The sequence below is a fragment of the Canis aureus genome, chromosome 15 (assembly GCF_053574225.1).
Source record: "Canis aureus isolate CA01 chromosome 15, VMU_Caureus_v.1.0, whole genome shotgun sequence".
NCBI lineage: Eukaryota > Metazoa > Chordata > Mammalia > Carnivora > Canidae > Canis > Canis aureus.
The window spans coordinates 19,398,359-19,416,111 of NC_135625.1; the positions used below are offsets into that span (position 1 = coordinate 19,398,359).

Here is a 17,753-nt window from a genome sequence, read left to right on the forward strand (position 1 = left end):
TTTTATTATTGTTGCTTTATTTAAGGTATCGTATCCAGAAATTCATTACTGAGACCCATGCCAAGGAGCTTTATTCCTATGTTTTCTTCCAGGAGTTTCTTGGTTTCAGGGCTTACATTTAAGTCTTTAATACATTTCAAGTTAATTTTTGTGAGTGATTTAAGACAGCGGTGAGTTTCATTCTATACATGTGAACATCCAATTATTTCAGCACCATTTATAAAAGAGAGTGTCTTTTCTCCATTGAGTATTTTGGCTTCTTTGTCAAATATTTTTTGGCCTTATATGCTTGGTTTTATTTCTGGGCTCTCAAGTTTGTTCCACTGATTTATTTGTTTTGATGCCAGTATCATAGTGTTTTGATGCTAGAGCTTGAAATCTGGGAGTGTGATGCCTCTTGCTTTGTTCTTCTTTCTCAGGATTTCTTTGGCTCTTTAGGGTCTTTTGTGGTTCCATATAAATTTTAGGGGTGTTTTTTTCTATGTGTATAAAAAATGCCATTGGAATCTTGACAAGGATTGCATCGAATCTATAGATGGCTTTTGGTAGTATTGGCATTTTTAACAATTAATTCTTCCAATTCTATCAACATGAGATACCTTCCTATTTATCTGTGCCTTTTTGATTTCTTTCATTGATGTCTAATAATTTTCACAGTAGAGTTTTCTTCTCCTTGGTTAAATTTATTCCTAAGTATTTTATTGTTTTTGGTGCTACTGTAAACAGTATCCATTTTTTAGATTTCTTTTTCAGAAAATTTGTTGTTAGTGTATAGCCTTTCTGATTCTTGATTTGTGTGTGGGGTGTGTGTGTGTGTGTGTGTGTTTTGGTGACCTGGTTCCTCTCTCAGGCTTTTAGACTCTTCTTGTTGTCTCCGTGTTCTCAAACTTTACAATGTTGTGCTTTGATTCAGGTCTTTTTTTTTTTTTTTTTTTTTTTTAACATTGTTCTGAGTGGCTCCTGTACAATCTGGAAACCTGTGTCATTTTGTTCAGAGAAATTTTCTTGCACTACATCTTTGATAATATCTTCCCCTCTGTGTGTACTGTGCTTTCTCTCTCTGAAATTCCTGCTTGTCAGGTACTAGACCTTCTGGACTGATCCTCCAATTTTCCTGTCTTTTCCCTTCTATTTGTCTTACTGTCTGGGACATTTTCTTCCCTTGATCTAAAACTTCAATAAATGGGTTCATTTCTGTTCTCATATTATTTATTTCCAAGAGTTTTAAAATTCTTTCTCCGAATATTTCTTTCTTGATGTTCTATTCTAATTTTTTGAAGATGCTACTTCAAAATTCTCTGAGCAAAATTCAAATTTTCTCCCATTTGTTACGTTTGCCTGTTTTGTTGTTTCAGTGTATTTGTTTTAGATTCTGCTTTTATTTCCAGGCCTGCTGTTCTTAATGTCTGTGTTAGACCTAACTACTGCCCATCATTCTGGTTCTTTTTTTTAAGATTTTACTTGTTTATTCATGAGAAACACAGAGAGAGAGGCAGAGACATAGGCAAAGGAAGAAGCAGGCTCCCTGCAGGGAACCTGATGTGGGACTTGATCCCAGGACCCTGGGATCACGACCTGAGCCAAAGGCAGACACTCAACCACTGAGCCACCCAGGCACCCTTCATTCTCGTTCTTAACTCCCTCCAGGCACATGAGAGATTAACTTCCCAGCTTTTATGTGACTTGTTTTGGCCAGTTGGAATGTGAACGGAAATGATGTGCATGTCTTCTTCTCTGCCCACAAGATACATGTAATCTTGGAATGGAAGTGCCATGGGTGCCTGAAATGTGTTCTGGAATGCTGAGCCATGCTGTAGAGGCTAGCTGCCTGGGGGAGTCATCCAGACTCACTTTGAACTTGGCTTCAGTGGGAAATGGGTTATTGTTGTGTTTAACAACCGAGACCGGCATTTTGTTGTTGTTGCATCATCACCTGGCTTGTCCTGACCAATGTGGCCTTGATCATATTTAAGAATGAGGCATAAAAAGCTCTTTGGAAGCTCTATATTTATGAGTGGGGCTTTGTCATGTAGTACTCTAGCTTAGCCTATTATGGTACTTCCAGACATTAGTGTCACCAGGTCTCGTCTCTTGTTCTTGTTAGTTTTCCTGGGAAAATCTCCACTGTCCCCTGCCTGGCAAGTAAATATAAGCCCAGCTACCAGGTTTCTGCCCCCTGAGTAGGGAAAGGAGGCCTGGGAGCTCCCTGGACAGTATGTAGACTGTGCCTTAGTCCTCCTGTTGTCAGCAGGGTCTTTCTTCTTTCAGCTCTACTGGCTGTCTGGAAGCCCACAGTCCCTGTCTGGGAGTCTGTCTCGAGAAGAAACTGTCAGTTGCTGGCCAGGTTGGGCACAAGCAGACTGAAGCCCTGCCTACTCCTAAACAGACTCCCAGCTAGTCCTCCCCAGCCACAGCCGAACGTCTGAGCCCTTGACCCTGGAATTCCAGAGCCATGTTAGGGGTTTGCCGTGTAAATCATCAGCATCTGAGCTTACTTTGTTGCTGATTGAGGTTTCCTATTTCTCGTGTCTGCTAAGTCAGTTACTACTCTGCCATTTGCTTTCCGCCACCTCAAATTTTGTTGCACTTGTCCCTTGATCAGCAATTTGTCTTTTCGTATATATGCCTCTTTTTCATCCCATCTGCTATGTTTTAAAGGGTGTGTTGATAACACATGTATTGAGTCTATTGCATTTACTGGAATTTCCTTAGATGAGGGATTTTCCCCAGTATTTTATTATAAAAAATTTCAAACATACAAAAAAAGTGAAACCAGGAGAAAAAACATAGGTATATTTTCTGCTTAGATCTGACCAATAACTTATTGTCATATTTACTTTATGTTCCCTACCTCTCTCCTTCTATATATGCATATATTATGTCTGTATTTACCTTTTTTGCTGAAACATTGGAAGGTAAGATAATATGACCCTTCACTAAGTAGCTTAATATACATCTTCCCAGAACAAGAATATTCTTTAACCATAATATCAATTGTCAAAACTATGGAAATTTTTAAAAAGGTTCTATAAAATCACTTAACATCTAGTATATTTAAATTACTTTAGTTGTTCCAAGAATTCTTTTATAACCTCTTTCCCCCTCCTTAAAAATTGAGATCTCATTGAGATAAACATGTTATGGTTGTTACTTCTCTTTTGGACTAAAAGCCAAGTCTTCAAACTTTTTGCATTGTGCATTTTTTTAAATTAATCTTGAACAGTACCAGCACCTGTAGAACTGGGTAAAGAACTAAAGATGAGGCCCTGATAAGGAGCTGTTAGTGAAAGCATCTGCAAATAGGCTGAGTTTTATTTTATAAAGCAATTTTAATGGCTTGTTTTTGTAAATCAGAGGTTACTGATCTAAAAGTTTACCCAAGAAGTGTGCTTTGCACATTTAATTCATTAACATTGTAGATAAAGAAGCAATATTTATCTTTGCAGTGATGAAGAGCTATATTTAGAGCTCTACCCAGCCCACCCCACTTCACCTTGTGCACTTTGCCAGCATTCAGCCTTATGACTTCTTTGTGCTTCACTGCATTTGAGTCGAAGCTCAAAGGGTGTACATTTTTGTTTATGACTGAGGGCTGATCTCTGGAGTTAGTATAGTTATCAGACATTCTTGACATTCCATATGTCTAATTTTTAGTGCTTCGAGGACCTGGTGCTATGCCAGAGGAAAGTAGAGGGCAAGAGCCCAAGGAAATAGCACCAGAAAAACTCTTCGTATAAGTTATAAAAATTCAATCATGTGTTTAACTAGCAAAGCAAATGCTAGGTATGGAATTGATTTGTAGCATGTTGGTGCCATTCCTTAGGCTGCTTAGGAATATTTCTTAGTTTTCTGATATTTGATTCTTGAAATTCCAACCCTGGAGCTTTAAAAAAATTCTGTTGGTTTGTGCGTTAGTCGAGGCCCACATGAGGTGCTTTTCAATGCAAAAGTCTCGTATCCTGAGAGCAATTCAGTGTTTTGGTTAATGAGGTCATCAGTACAGATGCAGTGACTGGCAGAAAGAACATTTATTGAATGCATGTTGAATGAACACCAGCCATTGCTCTAGATATTGAGGACCAGTTGAGGACCAGTGGTGGACAAGACAGGTCCTGGGAAGTTAGGAAGAAAGACTGTATTGTTAAATAAGACAAATCAGACACGATAGTAACTTTTTTTTCAAAGATTATTTATTTGAAAGAGAGAAAGAGAGAGAGAGACAAGAATGAAAGAGATCCAAGTGGGAGAGGAAGAGGGAGAAGCAGACTCTCCCCTGAGCAGGGAGCCAGATGGGGGGCTTGATCCCAGGACCCTGGCTGGGAACATGACCTGAGCTGGAATCAAGAGTCCGTTGCTTAACAGACTGAGCCACCCAGGCACCCCAGACACAATAGTAACTTTGAGGATATCAACTGAGAGATACTACAGGTAGTGATTATTTTAGATAGATTTGTGTATTAGTCAGCTCTGCTGAGTTAACAAGCAGCCTACAAATCTCAATGACTTTTATACAAATGTCTGCTTCCTGTTCATATTGTATCAAGTCAACTAAAAAATAGAATAAGTAAAATAGTCACCTAAACTATAAATGTAAGGGATGGGGATTACACGATATATTAAATTGGTCACTAAAAACATGTGTTTTAAAAAAAATTCAAAATTATCTCAGTCCAATATACACATATCACAAAAGAGTCAAATTGCATCCTGATGTTAATAACTTAAAATTGTAACCTCTAAATTTAATACAAAACAGTTTAATGCAAAGAAATTGAAGAAGTAAATTGTAGGACCTTTCGTCAGAAGCTTTAAATGTTTGCTATACTCCTTTGATGTACACTAAGGTTCAAGAAAGGCTAAATAGTAGAAAGATATTTCCTCTTTGTAATGAAGATATTATACATAAAACAGGTGAATGGATGGTTCTTCCTCTTAATGGAGACATTATATATAAGATACTGAATAGATACTGTCTAGAAACTGACTAATCATGACTTAACATCTAAGTTTCAAAAGCCAGTAGCCAATGTTCCCCCTAAATTTCCAAGTAACATTTATGGGTGCAGGCATAGAACTTTTGCATGTGTAACAGCAGTCCTCTTTGAAACTTTAAGGAGCTTTCCAGCATGTGTTTTTTCTCTGGTATGAGAAACTGCATGTACACACAGAGGATAATTGACTCATGGACCTGAAAGCTTTCTTTGGAAGAGGTTAGAGACATGGTTTATTTTATGGGAATCCAGTCAGATCTCCCCATGGCCTTCATGTTTTTGAAGACTTGTACTTGCCTGAGGTTCTTGAACACTTGTACTTGCCTGAGAATCCCTTCTCCACTCTGGGCTCCTGGAAGATCACTAAAGTCAAATGCTAGATACCCCATTTGAGTCATTCATAATGAGACATCTTGATGCCAGGCCAGGCTTTGAGGATCACCATGGCATCAGAAATCTGTTCAGTGAAATCTCTCAGGAATGCAGTGCCCACGTGGCCAAACCAACAGGCTTTCTTGGAGCGTATATCCAGGCAGGCTTGGATCCACAGAAACAACATAAGCTTCACATGATGAGCCATAGGACATTCATTTGCTTTGTCTCTAAATGTAACAACATCTGCACATGTGGATGATAAAAAAGTAAAAACCGGAGGATAGAAGGGAAGCCCCAGATACTTCCCCACAAGTCACCAAGGCTCACTTCTTAACATTCTCCAGGTTTTCAACTTTGTGGCCTGCTGCTCGGTAGCTGGGACCCAGCCAGGTGTCACTGGGCACTCCCTTCTGTGGCCACCAGCTTTGGAGCTGCAGACCTGCAAAGTCCCCATATCAGGCACCCTGTCCTGAAGCCGCCGTTGCCTCAGGACGAGGGGATTCCTTCCCTTTTAACCCTGGAGCATAAACCTGAGCATTGGGTGCTCTGGTCCACAGACAGTGTAATAATGTAGTGTCGTTAGGAGGATTACTTTGTGTTCTACTGAACTACCTTGCTGGTGTTAATTCACTAATTTTCTGATGGTACAACAAGCGGGCACACTCAGAGTTCATTGGTTTTCAAAGCACATGTTTAGCTCTCACTGGGAAATATATTTTGTGTTTACATGTAGAGGACAGACTGTCACTGGTTATCTGTGGAAAAACTGCTGGAGGATGAGAACCATGCTTCGCACATCCTGTGTGTCCCAGGGCCCGAGGGAGGCAGTCAGCAAATCCTTGGGGACCTGACGCCTGTGTGCATGAACTGTTCCTTTGTTGCTGGTTTTATCATTACTTCCTATGGGCAGGGGTGAAAAGATCAGAGAGTCAAGTGGGGTTGTTCCCTCTTCTAGAAGTTTGTTTTCTACGCCTTCTTTCTGTTACCTGCTTTTGTCCCATTAAATGTGGGTGCATCCCAAGGCCCTGCCTGGCTCACTAATCTCATCCACTATCTGATCCCCCCCCAAGGCCCTACCTGGCTCACTAATCTCATCCACTGTCTGATCCCCCGGGTGAAACTTGAATCTATATTTGACCTGTGTGTCCCTCTGGCACCCCACTTGCAACATATTTTAAAGTTAATTAATTCCCATTTTGCTTACTCGTGCTGCTGTGACTGTACTCCGACCACACGGTTGTAGGCTTTCTCAGTTGCCTCTTTCTTGTTTTGTGAGTGCATTGTTTCGAGAACACCCCCCAGCCAGCGTTTCGTTACCCTGCTTCCACTTTCAGGTGTCCACGCCTGGACCCCACCCTTACAGCAGCGCCTTTGCTCCTTGCCCACAGCCTCAGATGCTGTTATTTTCTTCAGGGCGGTGCTCCTGTCCGCCTCCACGTTGTTTCCTTTCTCCTTGCCCTTTGCAGTTGCTTGCTCCCTGATGGTAAAATGGAAAATTGAGCTTTTGGAAATTTCGGAGGCCACCCTAGGGCTGCGATGTAACAGGTTTTGGGGCAGGAAGTCGGTAACTTGCATTTCAATTAAGTTACCAGATGCTGCTGAGGATGCTGTTCCCTGCACTGCCCTTAGGTTTGCTTTGCTACATTAAAATTCGTCCCGATGATGCCATTGCATGCTGGGGTCTTCCAGTGGCCCAGGACCAGATTTCTCAAAGGAAGGCAGAGTAGATCAGGGACATGAGATTAAGTAAATTTGAGTCATATTATTTTTCTGTTGTACTTTTCAGCCCTTCCAGTTAGGTAAAGGAGAAAGTCTGTTTGGGGCTAGTATGTCTTTAACACCTTTCTAATACTTACAAATTGCCTTTTTAACAGAATAGGCTGTAAGATTAACACCTCTGTTAGCAATTCTCTAAGATTTGTTGCATAATCTTGGCGTTTTTTAAAAAAAGATTTTATTTATTTATTCACGAGAGACACATACACAGAGAGGCAGAGACACAGGCAGAGGGAGAAGCAGGCTGCCTGCGGGGAGCCCAATGTGGACTCGATCCCAGGACCCCAGGATCACACCCTGAGCCAAAGGCAGATGCTCAACCACTGAGCCACCCAGGCATCCCACATAATCTTGTTTTCATCGTATTTATTTTTCAGTGGCAAGTGTTAAGGGACTACAGTTTGAAACATTGAGGTAGAAATGGAACCCAAAGCCATAAGGAATTCTCATGTATCTTCTAGTGGGTTTCATACTTCAGTTTCATGTACCACATGTGATTCTTTTGATTTTTCCTGGAATTAATTCTGTTGGAAAGAAAGTACAAGATCTAGCTTTTTCCCCCTAACTGGCAATCCACTTTTTCCAGGACTTTCGTTTTTTCTTTTATTATTAGTTTTTTAGAGGGTGTGGGGCAGAGGAAGAGGATGAGAGAGAGAACCTTAAGCAGACACTCCGCTGGGCGTGGAGCCTGTCTTGGGGCTCCATCTCAAAACCCTGGGATCATGAGCAGAGCCAAAATCAAGAATCTGCTGCTTAACTGACTGAGCCACCCAAGTGCCCCCAATACTTTTACATAATCAGTCTTTTACTTATCATCAACAAAGTTCATGGACCAGTCATATCCTCAGAAGAAAATATTTGCAACTTGACAAAGGATTAATGCCAATATGTATTACGAGTTGCTACCAATCAATACAAAGGGCAGACAGCACACTTTAAAAAAGGAGAAAAGGAACCAAATAAACATACAGAAAAGTCACAAACCTTACCTAGTAATTATTAGATTTCTCCTCCCCCTATGACTATATCAGGTCATAGGTGGGAAATGTGAATAATGGAGCTCCTGACCATTATGGATGAGAGTCCAAATTGATAATGCCCATGTGGAAGAGAGTTTGGATCAGGATTAAAAATTTTAAATGCAATATGTCTTTAAAATCTCTCTAATGCAGGGCAGCCCAAGTGGCTCAGTGGTTTAGTGCCGCCTTCAGTCCAGGGCGTGATCCCGGAGATCCGGGATCGAGTCCCATGTCAGGCTCCCTGCATGGAGCCTGCTTCTCCCTCTGCCTCTGTCTATGAATAAATAAATCTTTAAAAAAAATCTCTCTAATGCACATTGACATTTTTTTTAAATTTTAAAAGTATGTGTATTCTTTGACTCACTGCCGGGAATTTATTCTAAAAAATAGTCACACAGCTGAAAATATTTACAAGTGTGTTCATGGAAGCATTAATTTCTCTTGAAGGAAGTTGAAACTTAATGCCTGTTAATTGGTGACTAGTCAAATAATGGTCTGTAATCCATTCCATGTATGTAGATACATACTAAAGGATTGAGGCAAATGTATAGTTACACTCCCTGAAAGACTCTAACTTGTATTGCATAAAGTCATATAAAAATAGACATATATATAGTATGAGCCTATTCATATGTTTTGTAACAGCATGTGAATTTATAGGTGGACTGAAAAGATACCGAAGTATGGGAATATGTATCCTTCTATGGAGAAATGAAGGCAGGACTGTTTTTTTAATAGATTTTATTTATTTATTCATGAGACACACAGAGAGAGGCAGAGACATAGGCAGAGGACTCGATCCCAGGACCTCGGGATCACAACCTGAGCCAAAGGCAGATGCTCAACCACTGAGCCACCCAGGTGTCCCAAAGGCAGGACTTTAATAATAGTTTATTCTATTTTATATATTTTTCATAATGGGAATGTATTGTGTTTTTTAAGGCAGGGCTCAAAACTATAGTATATATAGTTTATTTTAGTTTAATAGTGATCTTGTAAAAATGTGCATCATATTGTAAGTGCTTCAGTATACAAGTGTATATATTTATTTTAGAAAAACATAGCCTGGAATGAAACACACAGCTAGGGCTGACATGAGGTGATAGGGATTCAAAAACATCATCCTAGTTCCTTAAACTTTGATGAAAGTAATACAGGATCATTTCAATCATTTAGTTATTAGCCCCTCTAAGAAAGAGGTTAGATACGGCGAGGTTCCAGCCATCCAGAGGGGTGTGCTGTGGGCCACTTCTCTGTTGTTCTTCCTGGAGCACCTTCTCCAGGGTGAATCTTCGAGCATCTTCCAGTCCTGGGCCTGCAATGGCTCTTATCTAATCATTGTACTATGTGAGCTGTAGGTAGGAAGAGGAGGCCGTCTCGGTGGGTTGGTTGGTTTGTTTGTTTTGATAATAATCTGTTAAGCCCTGTTTCCCTGGCCAGCATTCCTCCCTTCTTTACTGGCATATCTACTTAAATTCTCAAGCTCCTTTTCCAAAATCAAATAATCCAATGGGCAAACATTTCTTGGCACTTAGGAGAGAAAAGAGGTTCAGGTTAGAGTGTTTGCTGACCACTCTTTTCTTCTGTAGGGTAAAATACTTTTAAAAAATTGCTGAATTATTGTAACACCTGCGATAAATTCTTTTACCTCTCTTAACTTAGAATCTGTTTCCTGTTTAGCTACTCATTTATGATGCATAATGTAATTATGATAAGCTAAAATAAGTTATAGGGCCAGATATTTGGGGACAATATTGAGAGATTTTTCTCCTTTCCTGTCCAGTCGTTAACTATCACCTTATTATCAACTATTCATCAGTATATTTATCAACTGTCACCTAAATCTTAACCTTCATATGGTTCTCTTAAGAAATGCATTTACTATTACAATTATGTAAATTGAAAATTAGAAAAAAAAAAACCCACTAACAATCCTTCCATAATTGTTCTCATTTCTGACTTTCTTTCCAGTCTGCATCCATTCAGTCAGCATGGATTATAAACCGTGTATGAGGTGGGGATGTAGAGAACAGAATGGGGCCCTGCCTTTATTTTTTTTTAATTTTTTTTTAATTTTTATTTATTTATGATAGTCACAGAGAGAGAGAGAGAGAGAGAGGCAGAGACACAGGCAGAAGGAGAAGCAGGCCCCATGCACCGGGAGCCCGATGTGGGGATTCAATCCCAGGTCTCCAGGATCGCACCCTGGGCCAAAGGCAGGCACTAAACCACTGCGCCACCCAGGGATCCCGGGGCCCTGCCTTTAAGAAGCTCGTGGGCTGGCGAGGGAGACAGCGGCTAGTAAGATGCCTTATACCGAGTCTTTGTGGGGTAGTCCTGCGGGACAGGATTCAGGGAATACTGTGTAAGAATAGCATTCCTAGGTTAAATGGAATCAACAATTTAATGGTTTTCTAACACTGCCAAATTTCTTGAAAGGATTGTATCAAGTTACCAAATTATCAGCAACAAATGAAAGTAACTGATTCTTCACATCCTCACCAGAACTGAGTTTCATTATTAAGACAAAGCAAAGCAAAACAAAAACTCGATACCCTAATAGGCTTAAAATTTAGCCTCATTGCTGTTTTATTTGGCATTTCTTATTATTAGTGAAGTCGCACATTTTCACATATTTTTATTATTTACCTTCCTCTTGTGAAAAGCTCTTATTCACTTGGAGTCTTGCCATTGTTATGACTTGTTACTATTTTTTAAAAATAGTTTATTGAGATGAAATTCACATGCCACAAAATGAACCACTTTAAAGTGAACCTTTCAGTGGCATGTATGCATTCACAGTGTTATGCAAGCACCGTCTCCACCTGGTTCCAAAACATTTCTGTCCTTCCAGAATATTCATCCAGCAGTATCTCCCCATTTGCCCCTCTCCCTAGCACCTGGCAACTACTCCTCTACTTTCTATCTTTATGGATTTGTCTATACTGGGTATTTCATATGTGTGGAATCATACCACATGTGACTTTTTGGATCTGGCTTTACTTAGCCTGACGTTTTGAGGTCATCCACATCGTAGCATACGTAGGCAGTTCATTCCTTTCCGTGGCTGGATGACATCCTGTTGCATGTTTGTACCACACGTGCGTTATCTGTTCATCCAGTGATGGCCATTAAAGGTCTCTGTAGACAGTGCTGCTGTGAACATGCAGGCGCACGTAGTTGTTGGGGTACCTGTTTTCAGTTCTCTTGGACATATACCTGGGAGCAGAAATGCAGGCTCATGTAGTAATTCTGTGTTTTAATTTTTGAAGAACTGCCAACCTGTTTTCTACAGAGGCTGTACCATTTTACCTTCCCACCACCAACGTCCAAGGTTCCCCTTTTCTCACATCTGTGTTGACACTTGTTACTTTCCATCTTGGGTGGTGGTGTTTCAGTCGTAACCATCCTGGTGCATATGAGTTGGTACCTCATTATGGTTTTGATTGCATTTTCCCGTTGACTAATGACATTGAGTACTTCTTAGTATTTTGTATGTAGGTGAGAAAATGAAAGAAAAAGAAAACTTTGCTTTTGAGGAATTTATTTTAAAAAATTTTTAGGGGTACCTGGGTGACTCAGTTGGTTAAGTGTCTGCCTTCAGCTCAGGTCATGATCCCGGAGTCTCGGGATTGAGTCCCACATCAGGCTCCTTGCTCAGCAGGAAGTCTGCTTCTCCCTCTGCCCCTGCCCCTGCCCCACTCATGCTATCTCTTTTTCTCTCTCTAGCTCTCTCTCTCTCTCAAATAAATAAATAAAATCTTTTTTAAAAGTTAAAATATATTTTTAAATGTTTTTTTGAGGAAAAAATGTTTACTTAAAATTAAATGAAATGGGTCCAATCTGAAAATTATTAAGCCATTAATTTTGTTTAAACATTTCATAAATACAGTTTTCATCAAATAGATCTTTCTGAAGCAGAGGCTTCTGCCTCCAGTTTCATTTTTTTTTTTTTAATTTTTTTTTTTTTTATTTATTTATGATAGTCACACAGAGAGAGAGAGAGGCAGAGACACAGGCAGAGGGAGAAGCAGGCTCCATGCACCAGGAGCCCGATGTGGGATTCGATCCTGGGTCTCCAGGATCATGCCCTGAGCCAAAGGCAGGCGCCAAACCGCTGCGCCACCCAGGGATCCCTCATTTTTAAATTGAGTTTGTTTTCATTTTTCCATCACCTGAGTGGGTTAGGGCTGTGATTTGTGGTTTAACTAGAAGCTGTGGGGGTGGGCCGAGCGATCTGTTTTAGTAAGATGAGTTTTCCGATGAGTTGGATGTACACGTAGTTTTGAGAGTTACTGCTCTAGATCAACATTTCCAGGCCTAGCTTACATTGAAGAGCTCCTGTGGGAAATGTAACCTGCAATTTTGGCCTTACAGGCACCAACTTTTTTTCTAGTTAAACCAGGCAGACAATATAAACAATTAAGTTGAATCATTTTATAACCTCCTATTTCAGAATTGAGTGTATAAGTCGTATATAGTGGTACTTAGAAATTGCAATTCAGTCTACGAGTCCTATCAAAAGATAAGTATTTTTGAAAAGCTACTTCTGATCGTCAGTCAGATCATTTTTTTTTTAAGATTTTATTTATTTATTCATGAGAGACACACACAGAGAGGCAGAGACACAGGCAGAGGGAGAAGCAGCCTGCACCTATTGAATTAGAGTTTAAGTGTTTTTTTCCCTGCATAGGCTATTCAAATGGCAATAATACTCATGTACTTTGCAGAGTTTTATGAGGATTTAACACACATATTTGTATATAGTAAAGCCTCTGTGGTACCTGGTAAGCAGGGAAGTTTTATATTTTTAGTATAATTACTACATGTAAAAGTTGAATTCTTTTTACATAGAATATTGTAAACATTGACATTTTTCCAATAATACAGTCAAGTAAGTCCCCAGACCAGCAGTGTAAGTGATATGCTCTGTCAAAGGTGAGTCACCCCCAAATGTTGCCTTCCAGAATGGGAAGAATGGGTTAGGTGGCACACGGGAGATTTTGACGGGGTCTCCCAAAATGGTCCAGATTTAAGATCTCCAGGTTAGAGTGAATAAATGGTTAGGAAGTGAATGTTGGAAGGAGAGCCAGAAGATTTAAGGACCAGCTTTTTTAGGGTGGACTATATGAGAGGAGATTGATACATGACAGTAACTGATGGGACGTGATCACAGAGGAGGGAGCATCGGGGCCTTAACGGGCAGGAGGTTGGCCGGCTTTCGAGGAGAGAAGGGATCTAAGCTGTGGGAAGGGGAAGCGGGCATCTGGGTTCCAGGAGAGCAGGTTTGGGAAACAAGACCCTTGTGGTCAGGTGTTTGAAAGCCTATCACGTGGGAGAAAGATTACCCTGCTTGTCCCTGGCAGTGAGGGATAAGATCAGCCCCTGGGGGGGTGCAAGTCCGAGGAAGACCAGACCTCGGGCCACCACAGAAAAGAACCGTGCGAGAACCGAGCAGGTGCAAAGATGCCAGGGACTCAGCCTGGAGAGTCGGGCCTGGCTGGGCTCCCCGGGACGCTCCTCACCAGCTCCGCAACGTCGGGTGAGCCGTCATGGGCCCCAGGCCTCTCCTTGACCCCAGGCCCTGGGCTCGGGGCCCACCCTGTCTGGCAGTCCTCCTGCCTAATAGGACTCCTTTTGAAGAATTTAAGCTAATTTCCTCAAAGACACAGTATTAACCTTGTCACCCTCCTCTGAAGTGGTCTGTATCGTTCCTCCGAAGAACTGTTTAATTCCTGTTGCCCCCGTTCACCCTTTCCTCCGCCTCCCCCTCTTTCTAGGCCTTTGCTACGTCCCCTGGCCAGTGTAGCGGTAGAAACAGGTAGACATTCAGAGGGGCCTCGTTGACATCATTCCAAATTAACATTCTACGAGAACTCGAGAAAGATCCCCGGATTTTACCCCCTCTTGCAATTCGAATTGTGGAGCACATGCCCAGCTCCGCGCCCCGGAGGAAGCCCAGGCCGCCCCCGGCGCCCTCGGCCCCGGCTCAGCCCCGCAGCGCCCGCAGCAGGTGCCACACAGCAAAAGTCACCGGGGACACCTATATGTTTGGGCAACTGGAATTGTGGCAAGAATTTTATTAAGCCGAGAATGGCTCTCTGCGTCAAGAGGCTTTTCCTTTGGTGCGAGTAGTACAAACTCAGCCCCTGGGGATTCGTGCTGGCACGCACACAGCAGCCACCACCATGTGGCTGTCAAGAGCGAGCGTGTCTTGTGTGTGGCAGGAGCCTCATGTCACAGGCCAGGTCTCCGGGATGGTCGGTGAGCCCTAAATTCATGATGGGTCATGTGGAAGGATGATCCAGTGCCCAGGGAGAGAGGAAATACCGTGCAGAGTTCAAATTTTGTGTGTGAGCGTTGGCAAAGTGCTGCAGTAAATTGGCATTTTCTTCACATTAGTCACGGTGCAAAAGAAGGCGGTTTTTAAAGCAAAGAGTAATCTCTGGAATCTAGCATAAAGACTCTTGTTAGTTTCAGGCCCTTTGCATGATGTTGCTCCTTTGTGGGGAACCAAAAAAAAAAAAAAAAACCCTCCATCCATTTTTGCTTCCTAAACATCAAAGGAAGATCGAATGCTTCAGAGAATCCTTGTGCAAAACAAGGGGAAGAAATTTAGAAACTAATCAACATTTCTGCTCACTGTATTTGTTCTAAGTCATATTGTTTTTAAGAATATCATATTGTTTCTAATTTTGGAACGCATCTGTTACTTCTTTTTGTTTTGTGTTACTTCTTAGTATGTCATAGCAATACGTTCCCATTATCAGGAGAGCAGCAGAATTGAGTGCCTAATTTTGTTTGGTGTCTGAGACTTTTACTCTATTTTTATCTTGTAATTTGGGTAAGAATTAAATTCTAACATTTTGAAACTTAGAAATACGTATTTAATGGTTTTACATATTGATAGAGTGGAGAAAAGATGAGGTTTTTATCTGAGTACAGAAAATAAAACATCTAATTGATTTTTGAAGCACCACTGCAAAGAAATTTTTATGTTAAAATTTCTGGGAATGGAAACGTCTGAATTTTTTTTAACTGCGTTCATAATTACATGTATACTTATGGATGTAATTCTAGGCTTAAAACAGTGACAGTTAATAAAATGCTTATTATCTGTTGAGCAATTAATAGGAAAACCTGGATTATTTCCAAGGGTAGTCAAATTATCATAACTTGCAATTATAATACATGTGCTGAAGCTTTTGTGACATCTCATTCTTGGAGTGATAAATATATTCCTGTCATACTCACGCATGTTGACTGGGTACCAGGATAACACTTGTGTAATACCACTCTTGGGTCATTTAAACTTACGTATTTATCTGTGTCTTGCTCATTTCTTCAGGATCATGTGCGTTTTAAACAGCATTGATAAAAAGGAGTGAGGGAAAGAGAACAGAATAATATGCAAGGTAACCTGGCACAGGGGCTTTATCTAATAATTAGCTTTACCTGTGTAGAGGTCAGTCTTAAAGACATTACCTGAAGATAAGGCCACTTCCTATGGTATAGAGATTTTTTCATACAGTATCCAGTTCCTTTGTCAGTTTTCCTGGGCAGCTTATGATAAGACAGAATTTAAGCACAACTCTAAGAGCATGTTTTTTTGACTTGGATTGGGTTCAGGTTGACTCCAGGTTTGCAAGGTGAATCTGACGAGTTGTTGTATTATTGGGTGCATTGCCTGACATGTCTGAGGCTCATTTCACTCATCTAGTACATACTGAAGCTCACCATTTGGTGAGCATTATGCTGTTGAGTTCTCATTTAAACATCACGATCCGCCCCCCTTTACAAAAAGTTTGGGAAGCTGGGGTTTTTAAGATTGATAACCTGCCCTCAGTTGCACAGCAGGTAAGTGGCAGACAAGGAATTGAACCTAGGTCTCTGATGCCACCTTCAAGCTCTTACCTCCTGAGCCAGTGGCTCCCAAAATTTTCCATGATTACCCGGAGAGCTTGATTAAACATGCATTTCGTGGGCCCTCGGTTTCTGATTCCGTAGGCCTCCTCTAGGGACCAAGAATGGATTTCTAACCGGTGCCCAGATGTGGATGCTGCTGGTCTGAGGACCGTACCTTGAGAATTACTGCCTGACTCTGTTCCTCTGAAGAACCAATGAGAGAGTTCATGTGCTGTGCTTGTATCACTAATCCCTGACATTTGTTGACTGTTACCATGTCCTAGACACTGTTCTAAGTTAATTCCTTGTTAATCTCACATTAATCTTAGGAGGTAGCTAAACACAGGGAGAGGAGAGAGGGTGTGATCGCCACTTAAGAGAGAAGGAACCTGGGGTAGTAGAGGCCCCCAGTAAGGGGGTCTCCTCATGCATCAGGGGCAGAGCTGCATGTTTTCATTATTTTGTCATCTGAACTGGTTTCAAAGGCCACTGTCCCTGGGGCTGTCTCCAGAAGCAGATTTCAGGCTATGGCAACTTTGAGAGAAGAGGTGACACTCCCTGCTTTTCATCCATTGGTGTTTTATGTCCTTGGAGGGGAGGGTATTGTAAGCGAGGCCTGGGAAGGAAGGGTTTCCCTCCTTTTCGTTTTGTTCTCCCAGCATTCTGAAGGGTGGTGACACAGTTTGTTATTCTGATGGATGATGAGATTCTGGAAACGAGCTATATTTCAGCTGAGCTGTGACATTGTTGATATTCATCAGCGTGGATAAAAGGGGTTGCAGGTGATTTTGTATGATAAAATTGTGCTGGTGTTACCAGTGCATTAAATCAGAAGCTATCTCCGCCGATGTTGGCCACCCAACAGCAGGGCATTCACTAATCTGTAGTGTTAGCCTGCCCATGGCTGCCCTAACAGCCAAGGAAAAAGTCTCAAAATAAAAAATGAATGAGAGAGAAAATCAAGCCCAAATAAAGTTTGAAACCTGTACTCTGCTTAGGAAACTGTAGTTTCCCCTCATTCATTTTAAAGCTTAAGGAGAAAGCATAAAGTGGCTTCAAAGGGTGACACTGTATTGATAGATAAATACTTTGGCTCTGTTAAAAATTGTGTTGAGTGACTAGTATGTGTAAGATGCTTACAAAAATAGGGATCCCTGGGTGGCTCAGTGGTTTAGCGCCTGCCTTTGGCCCAGGGCGTGATCCGGGAGTTCCCGGATCGAGTCCCACATCAGGCTCCCTGCATGGAGCCTGCTTCTCCCTCTGTCTGGGTCTCTGCTTCTCTCTCTCTCTCTGTATCTCTCATGAATAAATAAATAAAATCTTTAAAAGAAAAAAGATGCTTACAAAAATAAAATATACTGGCCTCTCCTGCCAAGGAGAACTCATAGTGGACCTCACAATGGAGTAGGTGTTCAGTTAATTTATAGAAGAGGATCTAAGTCTGGAGTAACTGTAGCCTGGTACATTTATCTTGTCTTTGAGTTACTGGTGTGATGATTTCCATGATGCCAGTATTTGAATCCTGGGACAAATCCTTCTTTGTAATGGGAGAGCCATTTAGCTGTAGAGCTAGAGCTAGGTCCCAGGCCTCCTTATGGATAGCTTGGACTTCTCTCTGATTTCAAATGGCCTTATTTACATATTGTGTGGATTTATCTCCCAATCTTAAGCTGTGAAACTTGTAAAG

At 41.3% G+C, this 17,753-nt stretch overlaps 1 protein-coding gene across 4 annotated transcripts in view; it reads left to right on the forward strand.

The window, feature by feature from the left end:
- The window catches only part of WWC2 (WW and C2 domain containing 2), a 205,088-nt gene that overhangs the window by 85,798 nt on the left and 101,537 nt on the right, over nt 1–17,753 (forward strand). The gene's annotated exons all lie outside the window — the stretch shown is intronic.